General features: G+C 45.6%; 1 pseudogene; it reads left to right on the top strand.

Moving 5' to 3' along the window:
• The first annotated feature begins 1030 nt into the window (after positions 1 to 1030).
• The window catches only part of LOC141154966 (cytochrome P450 2G1-like), a 311891-nt pseudogene continuing 300346 nt past the window's right edge, over positions 1031 to 12575 (top strand).

The raw sequence follows: 12575 nt of genomic DNA, 5'->3' as shown, positions 1-12575 counted from the left end.
GACAAGAGACGTCTATACTTGACAGAACTTTGCTATGAACTTTTAATGCCTAACATGATGGAGAGAAGCAGAACAAAATGCTTACAAAGGCAAACAACAGAAGCTATGATCCGATGTGGTATACGTTTTCAGGAACATCCAGAGCCAAGAGATAAAAAAAGAAAGCGATGTTATATTTGTCCAGCAATGAAGGACAGGAAATCCGAGCGTGTCTGTACTACTTGTGGACAAAATGTCTGCAAGGAGCATTCTTCCGAACAGATAACGTGTGAAAGTTGTTGCGGTCATTAGTAAAGTAGAAAAGGAACCTTTGAAACGAGATATTCCTGCAGCATGTTTACTGCAACTTTTATATAAAAAACTTTTAGACAAAAAAACATTATTATAAAGAGTTATATCGAATGCGTATATTGGGCGTTTCAGTTACTTTTTTGTTTTTTTTTGCACATAATAACGTTTTGAATTATTCACATCTTAGGCTGCATTCCCACTGGCTCTGGGGTCTGCCAGGAGGTGATCCGTAATGGATCTGATCTCTTGGTAACTCCAGTTAAGGCTGCTGGAATGCCGGGATTCCGCCAGCCTTAGCTGGGGTCACCAGGAGGTCAGATCCATTACAGATCTCCTCCTGGCAGACACCAGCGCTAGTGGGAATGCATCCTTACTTTGCAATTTTCAAATAAACTTTGAAAATTATTTTTGTTTGAGTTATTCCATGTTATTTGCAAACGGGCCTAAAAGGCCCCAGGTATGTGAAAGAGTAGATTTTTATGGTCATGCGTTCTAGGGTTAAAATCAGCAGAAAATTTGTACGTTTTGCAAATCAACTTAATTTGCAATGAGGGTGAAATCATTTTGATTGCAATTGTAACAGGGAAAGCAAAAGCAAATAGTATTACATAAAAGGATTATCCAAATCAAGCCAATTATATAACTTGTTAGTAAGGAGTTAATATCAGATCAAGTGGAACCTTACCATGTTGTCTCCGCCTAGTCATATCTACAGTATTTCTCCTCACTTTTTTTTGTAGGAGAGCTATTTGAGTGCAGTCATTGTGGGACCTAAGTCTGTGAACATGGACATTACATGGACGGGGATCCTGATCCTCATCTCCATTATCATCTACTCAACATGGGACACCTTTTACAGAAAACGTAACCTTCCTCCTGGTCCTACACCCCTGCCTCTCGTAGGAACATTGCTGCACATTAAGAGTGGGGAGCTGGTTAATTCCCTCATGAAGGTCACTCACTTTTTTTTCTCCGTAAGCTTGGGAAAGGGACATGTTAGGTTATTTTGTTTACATTTTGGAATAATGTGTATGTGTAACCTATTTTTCAGCTTTGGTCTCAATATGGATCAGTGTATACCCTTTACTTTGGTTCTCGGCCAGTGGTCGTTCTCTGTGGATACGAGGCAATGAAGGAGGCACTTATTGACCAAGGAGAAGTATTTGGTGCCCGGGGATCTCTACCTGCATTAGAAAAGTTTACCCAGGGTTATGGTAAGTAAAACATTTTACCAATATTCCATAATAATGGAAAGCATGCAATACAAGAATAACTGTATATACAAAACTATAGTAGACATTTATTGATTTCCAACTGCGTAATATAGACAGAAGTGCCTCAATGCCAGTAGTAGTTTCAATGCTTTGTACAGATGTACATTTTATAGGCAGAATTGTGTATGATGTTGGAACGATACAACATATTCATTTCCTAAGGGGTAACTAATTTTTTAAATAAAAACTTTGATAATTTATAGCCACATGACAGAAGAATAAATCTGTCAGTATCCTGAGAACTCATTGATTGTCTAAATGAAGAGGCAGATCCTCAGAGCTTGAACAGACTGGTAAATAGATCCATAGATTTTCAATGGGTTTTCTTACCATTTAAAGACAAATCCAAATTTGCTCTTAAGGGAAACCTGTCAGTTGGTTTACTCTTAAATATGGAAGTAGTGGTACTGCTATTTAGGTGTTTGTCCACCTCATCCCCCCAAAACACGATACCTATTTTGTGGACATTTAATGTACCAGTCATGAGAAATCCAACTTAGAATTTATATGCAGATAAGGCGTGAAGCCCATCGGATGCGTGCCAGTACATTTAGGGCTCCTGCAGACATCCGTGCAAATCAGTCCAATCTTGGACCGCAATGCACAGACTGGCCGTTGGTCTCTCAACCCAAGTGTGACAGCCTCATAGAAATACATGAATCTGGGTCAGGAGACCTGCGGCCAGTTTGTGCACTGTGGTCTCATAGCAGACCGATTTGCATGGACGTCTCAATGAGCCCTTCAACTGCTTCTTCTCAGTACACTACCACCCAGTCCAGTCCAGTCTTCAGTCACCACAGGTCTTCTGTCTTCTTCTCAGATCTTGTCCAGTCGGAGTTACTGACATTCATTACTTTTATATCAGGTACTACTGGCAAATGCTCAAAGGGGTTAAGGTTTAATTGAAAACTAAAGTACACACAAGGGAAACAAACAAGGGAATACACTTAGCTTAAAGATGACACTCGAGGAAACCAAGGCAACAACCTACGAAGGAACTGCAGGAAAATTCTAACTGACTACTAGAATTCTAAACCTGAATAGATAAGAACAGTCTATCACCAGGCACTCTCTGGAGAAACTGAGTGTATATAAGGATAAAGCAAGAATGTGGTAATTAGTAAAGATGAGCGAATGTTTCAATGTTCGGTTCGGATTACGATCTTCGAATTTGCAATATTCGCCGATTTATTTGTCGAATATTCGCTGATCATTGCCGAACGCCATTGGATTCAATGGGGGCCAAAAACAAATGCATACAAAACACCTTCAAATGGGCCTAAAAGCTGCCAAAACACATCGAATTAGGGGCAGACACCAGGAAAGGGCCGTCAATTGACCCAGACCACAAGTACTATAATTATTATTATTATTACAGCAACATTTATTCCGTGGTGCTTTACATGTGAAAAGGGGTCACCGAATGGTACAAGAGGAGAAAGGACCCTGCTCGTGAGGGCACTCAAGCAATCTACAAATGATGGGTGAGGATACAGTAAGTCAGGGTACAGCTGGCTGTACAGCAGTATGCTGGATCGAAGGTTAGCGCAGATTGTACGCTTGTCAGCAGAAGTGGGTCTTCAGCTTCCTTTTCAAGGTTTCAATGTAGGCGAGAGTCTAATGTGTTGGGGTACAGAGTTACACAGTAGGGGAGATGCATGGGACAAATCTGCTGAGAGCTTAAATGAAGGTAAGCTTCCAGGAGCTCACAACTGAGCAGATTAACCCTTGCACTCCTAAAAGAAACCTGCACCGATTAATATGAAGGCGAAAGGCTTCTAATGAGGGCAGGAGTGCGAGGAATCAGACGCTGCGGTCTTCTGGCTCCTCTCTGTCACAGTAAACCCGTGACACCTTGCACGCTTCAACACAATGTTCACAAGGTAGACAGTAGCAGTGGTTGGTCTGAGGAACGAGCATATCATCCTTTATGATGATAGAGGCCACCACATCTCCTTAGCTTGCTAATGGTACTTTTCTGTGAGAATGAGCTTGTCTCCAACCAGCCTGGAAAATTTCCAGTGAATTTTGGCATGCCATGGTATTAGCAGTGCACCCAGTACCAGAAGTGAAGTCATCCACAATTTTTTTCTCAGGAATTTTATTTGGTAAACTGAGTGGCTGCCCAAACATTAGTTCCTCACAAAGGAGCTGAAGTCACTGAGTGGCAGTAGGTGCAAGTTTCTCCTGCATCTTAAATATCAGAGGGAGAACAGAAAGAGCAGCACGGTGCCTCAGTGGTTAGCACTGCAGCTTGGCAGCACTGGGGACTTGGGTTCAAATCCTACGAAGGACAACACCTGCAAGTAGTTTGTATGTTTTCCCTGTGTTTGCGGGGGTTTCTCCTGGGTTCAACAGTTTCCTCCTCAGTAAAAAAGGTCAGTGAAAGGACTGGCATATAGGAAAATCGAATCTACTTCGGCTGTCATTTCTCCCAGGAAGTCCTCTAATGAAGCTTGTTCCATAAGCAATTTCAGCCCATCAAACTTCATCTCACACTTCTCAGTGGTGTATAGTCAAACACAAAGATCTTTCTACAGAGTTGGGAAATATCCTGATCTGCAATGCGTTTTGAGAAATAACATGCATAAGCAAAGCCACGGTTTAGGCTACTGAAGGTCATCATTATGCAAAACTCATACAGCTTTCCCACAGACTGAAAGGGTGAACAAGAAAAAAAAATCAAAAGAATATATCCAGCTCACACACTATTTCTGATGAAGTTATTCGGAAGAAAAAGACTCAGGATATATAACCATGCACACCCAATGTTGGAAAAGTGAAAAAAATCTTTATTACATGATTACATTTAGACAACAAAAGAAAAATTTTTTAAAAGCATTTAAAACAGACAAAAACATGTGCAATCTTCATATGGGGGAATTCATGATAATATGCATAAAAATAGCAATAAACCCCACTATGTTATGTGCCACAGGTATATTTTACATCACTTATATAACATTTGATTAATGTAGACCAACTAAGCAACCCTAGCTATAAATAGCACAGCATAACCAGTCAAAATATGTGTTTATGACAAAGCAAACCCCCCTAAATAATATAAGTGAATCAAGGAATGAGTAGGAGAGATGGTCTATTGGCAATGGGGGCCCATATTTTAGAGGTATTGGCCAGATTGTGTCACCAAAGTCATATATGACGTGGCACAGTTGATCCACATATAAATAACAAGCCAGGCATTCCTGAGTGGTCAAGTCAAGAAAATAAGTAAATAAAAAATATATGGAAGAATAATGACCTGCTGGCACCAGAGACCCTACGCGTTACGCTGCTCAGACGCAGCTTCGTCAGGGGTATGTTGTCTAAGAGCACATGTGTGTGTTATATAGTTGATCCCAAATGGTGTGACTAGTTTCAGGTGAGTGTTTGTCTCACTATGGTGTGTAGACAGGCCTGTTCTCATCAGAATGTGTTCAACCCAGTCCACGTGGAACGCAAACGGAAATGGGTTAAACGTCATATCCGGTCCAAAGCAGAGGGCGCCAAATATAGCCCTGAAGCTATTATTGTCAAAGGTGCGTCCCACCCATACCATACGGTGGAACGGGGGTGGAAGTAAAGTAAACGTCATATCCAGTCAGAAGGGTAAACACGCAGAGCAATGAACTATGCACGTAGTCATAATAAAGAAGAGGCTTGCGTTCCACGATGGAACGCAAAAACCCCAGGAGCAGCGCGTCCGCTGCAGAGAATAATAGTGATCACACAAGAAAGTGCTAGCATTAATCAAAAAAAAAAAAAAAAGGAAAGAAAGAATTGCAGTCCAAACCAGGAATACTAAGAAGTCAGTATATGATCTGAGGACAATCACCAAACATGCATAGATACAAAGATAGATACAAAGATGCATCACATAACAGAATACAGACCTGGACATATAAGACTCACTAACCAGACAGACATAAAAAAAAAAAAAAAATCCCATTTAAAATAAAACTCTCTCCTTTCCCTCTTTTTCCTTTTTTCTCTTCCTTTCTTTCTCCCTTCCCTTCCTTCTCCTTTCCCTTCCCCTTCTTTTCCTTCCCCTTTCCATCCTCCCCTCTCTTTCCCTCCCCTTCCTTTACTAAGATAAAAGACAAGACATATAAATGCATATGAGACCGTGTGCAAGTATGTGAAAAGATGCACACAGCTAAACAATCACAAATACAAGAAATAAGCAATAAACTAATGGAACTGCACAAGTTGGCCCCATGGGAGGGAAAAAAAAAAGGGAATCAAAACCCCAATAGTGGGCAAGATTCCACATATAAGAACACCATGGGAGTCTGGAAAAGTCAGAAGTGGAAAATACTCATTCGTGCCCCTCATAGCCACTACATCAAACATTAGGGTCCAATATGAAACTAACCCCGGGGAACTGGGTAGAATCTGAAAAATATTGATATTAAAGCTGCTGGAATGGAATTTAAAGGAGGTGCACATGCACCCCCAAAATAAACAGAGTACTGCTTATAAGGACACCATGGAAATTTAAGCCAAGTAACCAGTAAATGAGAGATCCTCATTTATGCCCTTTGGGGCCACTGTGTCAAGTGTAAAGATCCACCTGGATTCTGTCCTCAAAAGGTCCCTAGTATGATCTGAATTGCGTAGGGTCTCTGGTGCCAGCAGGTCATTATTCTTCCATATATTTTTTATTTACTTATTTTCTTGACTTGACCACTCAGGAATGCCTGGCTTGTTATTTATATGTGGATCAACTGTGCCACGTCATATATGACTTTGGTGACACAATCTGGCCAATACATCTAAAATATGGGCCCCCATTGCCAATAGACCATCTCTCCTACTCATTCCTTGATTCACTTATATTATTTAGGGGGGTTTGCTTTGTCATGAACACATATTTTGACTGGTTATGCTGTGCTATTTATAGCCAGGGTTGCTTAGTTGGTCTACATTAATCGAATGTTATATAAGTGATGTAAAATATACCTGTGGCACATAACATAGTGGGGTTTATTGCTATTTTTATGCATATTATCATGAATTCCCCCATATGAAGATTGCACATGTTTTTGTCTGTTTTAAATGCTTTTAAAAAAAATTTTCTTTTGTTGTCTAAATGTAATCATGTAATAAAGATTTTTTTTCACTTTTCCAACATTGGGTGTGCATGGTTATATATCCTGAGTCTTTTTCTTCCGAATAATTTTGTGTCTTTACATCAGGTTACTGTAGCACCCCTTTCTATTTGTGATTATTATTCCCCAGCAGTGCCCACTTTTTCTTTTTGTGTACTTGTATTTCTGATGAAGTCCAACGTTAGTGCCCGGGCTTAAAGCTCGTATCGTCCACAAGTAATTAGAGCAAAAAGAGTTAGGTGAATAGTCCAGCACTCATCACATGGAAAAATCAGAACAAATAAATAAAAACAAACTTTATTCCAAATGGATTAAAAATTCAGCAATTCTGCTGATTCAGATGCATGCAACTGACGCGTTTCGAACCAAAAAAAATTCTTACTCCTAGTATTGCATAGAGTTGTGCGCCCTGTCGTTGCTTAAATAGAAAATGAATAAGGGGAGATGACGTATGTGCAAAGATGACGATTGCTATAATTACTCCTCTTTTTGGAAATCAGTAATAATGCCATATTTAATGTATGCACAGCAAATCAGATTTAATATTCATCCCATTTGAGATTCTACTTTTTAATTTCAGAATCCACGAGTACAGCTTTTTTTAGCTCTGACAAATTCTTCTACAGGCAAATTATTTATCACACGTCTGGGATGACTGCTCGTAGCATAAAGTAATGTATTCCCAGCAGTTGGCTTACTGAACAAACTACAAACAACTCTTGATCATTTCATCTCCCAATAATTGAATATCATGAAAAGAGATCATTTTACGGTCAAAGTGATAGGCAAATGGGAGACTCCAACTGATTGCTGTTATTGCACCAAGTAACATCAGGAATAGAAAGCATATTTTGAGCATTATGAATAAAATGAATTGGAGTAAGGATTATACCTGGATTACATGTAATGTTATGCACTATATACTACTATTCCGCATAACTTAGCCGCTGTTGCAGTATTGGATCAATGAAAGAAATATTCAGATTTTTTTGATGACCTTATAGAATGTGTGTTACAAGTCATGAATTTTTTACTAACTCAGAATTATTTTTCTTTTTTCGGAAATTTTTATGTTTAAAGTCAAGGCTGTGCCATGGGTGCCTGGTTTTCACCAGCCCTCGCAAATATTTTCATGAATTGGTGGGAGAAGAAATGCATATATAGTGTGTTGAATCCTTTTATTGCAAATATATATTGGTACAGACAGTTCCTTGATGATACACTGATCGTATGGTACTTGATGAACAATCCATATGTGGCACCCCAGGGGTCTGGTTTTCCACAGTAACAGCAATGTTATGTCTGAGAGCAGGTGGGAGGTCTCTTGGTCAGGGATCCTATGCATGCCACACCTCCTGCCCAGTCCTGGGAGGGGAAGAACTTCCCCTATAAAAACCTAGGGCTGAGGCAGGGTGAGTGAGTAGAGAAGAAGTAGAGACAGAGAAGAGAAGCAGATATAGGAAAAGAACATCAGGAGCTCTGTGGGAGCAGTGCTATAAGGAGTCAGGGGCTGGCAGCTGCAGAGCTCGCCCTGACTGAGAAGCTATCACCGGACCCGGAGTCCGAGGCTGTGGGGACTAATCTTTACCCAGCAGTAGAAACCACCCGGCAGGGGATTTCAGGTCCTCTGGCCAAGAAACCCGAAGGCACGGTCACACGCGTGGGACCAGCACCGCCGTCGTGGAGCGGACGCCACTAGAAGGCCCCGAGTCACCGGCCATACGGGTGAGCACCACACGGTACACTCAGGGACGTGGGCTACTTATACCCGCCTCTAGCAAGGTAGCCAGAAGAGTACAGTCAGTTTGGGAGGCCTACAACTCCGCCTGGCCAGGGGAGATCCCATCTGCTCAAGGACTGACCAGGCCCCGATCGCTAGCCAGTACTCCGGGAGGGTCTATCTTTATCACCAGTAAAGACCCTGAATTACACCGCATCGTCTCTGAGTGATTCCTGCTACCCCATCATCCACGTCGGCTGCCCTGAGGCCATACCCCTCCCGTTGGGGGTTATACTATCACGCTGCACAATCCTACCACCGGCCTCAGCGGTCTGCCCTGCAGCAGCAGCTCCCTGGCTGCACTCAACGGGTGGCGTAGTCGTCCAACATCTACCGCTAAAACAGCGCCACTTAGTCTGACTCCCTGGGCACGGACCGGGTCACCGCCACGAGACTACAACCCTCAACAGATCCGGCTCCGGGTAAGCTCCCGCGTGCGCAACGCTGCGCGACACAGGCCCAGGGGTGCGTCAACCTTTGGCGTAGTCGGCAGGATTTCGTGCCCGCAACCACCGGGTACTGCGTGCCTGAAAAAGACTGTTCAAACTTACCAGTGGTGAAGATTCCCGCCATCCGGCGCCATCTTCTGTCTTCTTCCCGCCATCCGCGAAGTTTTCCCGCCATCCGGCGCCATCTTCTGCCTTTTTCCCGCCATCCGTGGAGTTTTCCCGCCATTGGACGCCATCTTGAGGACGCCGCGCGGGAAGAAGAGGGGCGTGGACTCCGAAAATGCGCGAGAACTGAAGCCCCGCCTCACGTCCGGACGTTGCGTAAGGTCCTGGAAGGAGCCCAGCAGACGCCGACGTCACAGGAGCGCGACGGAAGGTCCTCAACCCTGACGATCCACTGCGGAGCCGCGGCCTACGGAAGAGGATCATCGCAAGGTAGGCCACGGTCCACTAGGGGGGAGAAGGATGTCGGATACGGAGGAGAGCTTCACCGCTCCAACCCCCGCCAGCGCCACCGCTGTTGCGGTCATGCCTTTCACCATGCCCTATATCCCGGGGGCAGCCTGGCTACCCCAGTACTCAGGGGAGTCACATACCCTGCAGGACTTTAGAGAAAAACTGGATAGCCTCTTCCAGGTGTACCCCCTCACAGAAGAGCAAAAAGTAAGCATCCTGGTGGCCCAATTAACCAGGGCAGCCCAAAGGGAGGTAAAGTCCTGGCCACCTGGGGGGAGGACTGTCGCAGGGATACTAACCCGGCTGAGGGACACCTTTGATACCCGCACCTCAGCCGAGATCAAGCTTAGATTCTACGGGTGCAAACAGCGGGCACATGAGAGTATAAGGGACTATGCCCTGAACCTACAAGAGGCCCTGAGAGCCATTAAGCAGACCGACCCTGACGGCGTGGGAGACGAGGACAGGCTGTTAACTGAACAATTTATAGAGGGTTTATATTGCAATGCCCACCGAACCCAGTTGCGGGCAATGGCCTTACAGGACCCTCATCTGGGATTTCCACAGTTCAAGGACAGAGCCATCCGGGTGCTCCGAGAACCGGCACCAGGTGGCGTTGTGACCCACAGACGCCCCACTACCACCTACCACCAGGAGGCGGCGCCCTTGTCGGCAGGGCCTGTGGGAGCTGATGCGCAGGCTTTGAACAATGACTCGGCTCCAGACCTGCACCATCAGGTCCAAGATCTAGCTAAAAGAGTTGCTGCGCTAACCCGAACTGTGCAGTCTTTACAGGTTTCCACTCCAGGGAAGATCCAGCTGGCATCCGGACCGGAGGACATCCCGTGGCGTCGACCAAGGAGGACCCCACCGGCCAGAGGAAGACCCAGCGACCGATACAACGAGGACGGACGACCCATCTGCCGCCGCTGTAATCAACCCGGACATATGGCAAGGTACTGTCCTTTAAACTGGCACAACCTAGGGTAGAGGGCCAACCCCTAGGAAAAAGATCATCAGGCCCATCAAACTGGCGCGACAAATATGTGGGAGGACGTCCAGTCTTGCCTGTGGTACTGGATGGCATTCCTATGAGTGCCCTACTGGACACCGGGTCACAGGTCACCACCATCCCGTACGTGCTCTTCAAGCAGTACTGGAATGACTCGGATATTACCAGCTACCCTGACGACGACTTGAGTATCATCGCCAGCAATGGTCAGCCCGTGCCACAGATCGGATTTAAAGAGGTGACCATTAAAATTGGTAGAGTTGAACTGGCAGCACAGGGACTGATCATTGTAGACATTGACAAACACGAGAGTCACCCAAAGATAACTCTAGGAACTAATGTAATTGAAAATTGTCTTGCAGAGGTGATTTTCCTTTTACAGCAGGTTGCCAAGAACGCCAGCTCCGGCGAGCAGCGAGTGCTCCAAAAAGAGATCCGGGCACTGATGCGACGGCAACAGGTGGAACTCTCCGGCGGTGAGATTGGTAGCGTGAGAATGTGTGACCCTTTCCCTATTGCCATGCCCCCAAAAAGTGAAATGATGATTTGGTGCCGGGCAGCTATTGGTCTGAGAGGTAGAGATTACCAGGCAATGGTAGAACCAGTTTACTCAGACAGTAGGCCCACCATCTTGACAGCACGGGGGGTGGTTAATGTACGCCATGGGAGGGTGCCCGTTCGCATAATCAATATCGGGAAGAGGGAAGTGTATCTGCCCCGGTATGCCACGCTAGCCAAATTATATACCATTAACCAAAATGCTATACAATCTGTGGAACCCTTGCCTCCATCTCACCCGGAGGAAGGTAACGGCTCTAAGAAAACAATGGAGGACTGGTGTCAGCAACTACATTTGGGTACTGACTCCACTCCCTCACATCAGAAACAGGGAGTCTATCGGGTGGTTCAAGAGTACGAGAGAGTGTTTAGTAAACACCCGTTAGACTTCGGGCGAGTCAAGGGGGTAGAACACCACATCCCCACGGGAGACCATCCTCCCATAAAAGAGAGGTATCGACCCGTACCCCCTGCACACTACCAACACGCCAAGGGGATGCTTAGAGACATGAAGGAGGCTGGGGTGATCAGGGATAGCTGTAGCCCCTGGGCAGCTCCACTAGTCTTAGTCAAAAAGAAAGACAACACCATGAGGATGTGTGTAGATTACCGGAAAATCAACCGTATCACACACAAGGATGCGTACCCCTTACCAAGGATAGAGGAGTCTTTGGCTGCTTTAAGATCTGCTAACTTCTTCTCTACCTTGAATCTCACTAGTGGGTACTGGCAGGTTCCTGTAGCAGAGGCGGACCGGGAGAAGACCGCATTCACCACCCCGATGGGACTTAGCGAGTTTACCTGCATGCCGTTCGGACTCTGCAACGCACCAGGAACCTTCCAACGATTAATGGAGTGCTGTCTGGGCCATAGAAACTTCGAGACGGTCCTGTTGTACCTGGACGATGTCATCGTATATTCTAAGACTTATGAGGACCACCTGAAACACCTGGCGGAAGTGTTCGAAGCTCTGGCAAGCTACGGCCTAAAGGTGAAACCCTCCAAGTGTCACCTCCTGAAACCAAAGGTGCAGTACCTGGGACACGTGGTGAGCGCTGACGGAGTGGCTCCCGACCCTGATAAGATCACCGCAATTAAGGAATGGCCAAGTCCCTCCAGTGTAAAGGAAGTACGGCAGTTCCTCGGGTTGGTAGGCTACTACCGCAGGTTCATCCCCGGTTTCACCAAAAAGGCAGCTCCTATGCAGGACCTCCTGATAGGCCAGTCCCGGAAGGCCAAGAACCAGAAGCCGCCCTTCAGATGGGAGAAGTTGGAAGAGGAGTCCTTCCGCCAGCTGAAGATGGCCCTCACGGGGGATGAAATCCTGGCGTACCCGGATTACAGCCAGCCCTTTATCCTCTACACCGACGCAAGTAACATCGGGCTAGGAGCCGTGCTGTCCCAGATCCAGCAGGGGAAAGAACGAGTAATCGCTTACGCCAGCCGAAAACTGCGACCCACCGAGAGAAACCCTGAGAATTACAGCTCATTTAAGCTAGAGTTCCTGGCAGTGGTGTGGGCAGTCACCGAACGCTTTAAGCACTACCTCGCTTCTTCCCGGTTCGTCGTGTACACGGATAACAACCCGTTGACACACCTGGACACAGCAAGACTCGGTGCCCTAGAGCAGAGATGGATGGCCCG

The sequence above is a fragment of the Phyllobates terribilis genome, unplaced genomic scaffold (assembly GCF_046119375.1).
Source record: "Phyllobates terribilis strain yellow unplaced genomic scaffold, ASM4611937v1 Scaffold_7__3_contigs__length_470593459, whole genome shotgun sequence".
NCBI lineage: Eukaryota > Metazoa > Chordata > Amphibia > Anura > Dendrobatidae > Phyllobates > Phyllobates terribilis.
This window is presented reverse-complemented; position numbering and strand designations above follow the sequence as displayed.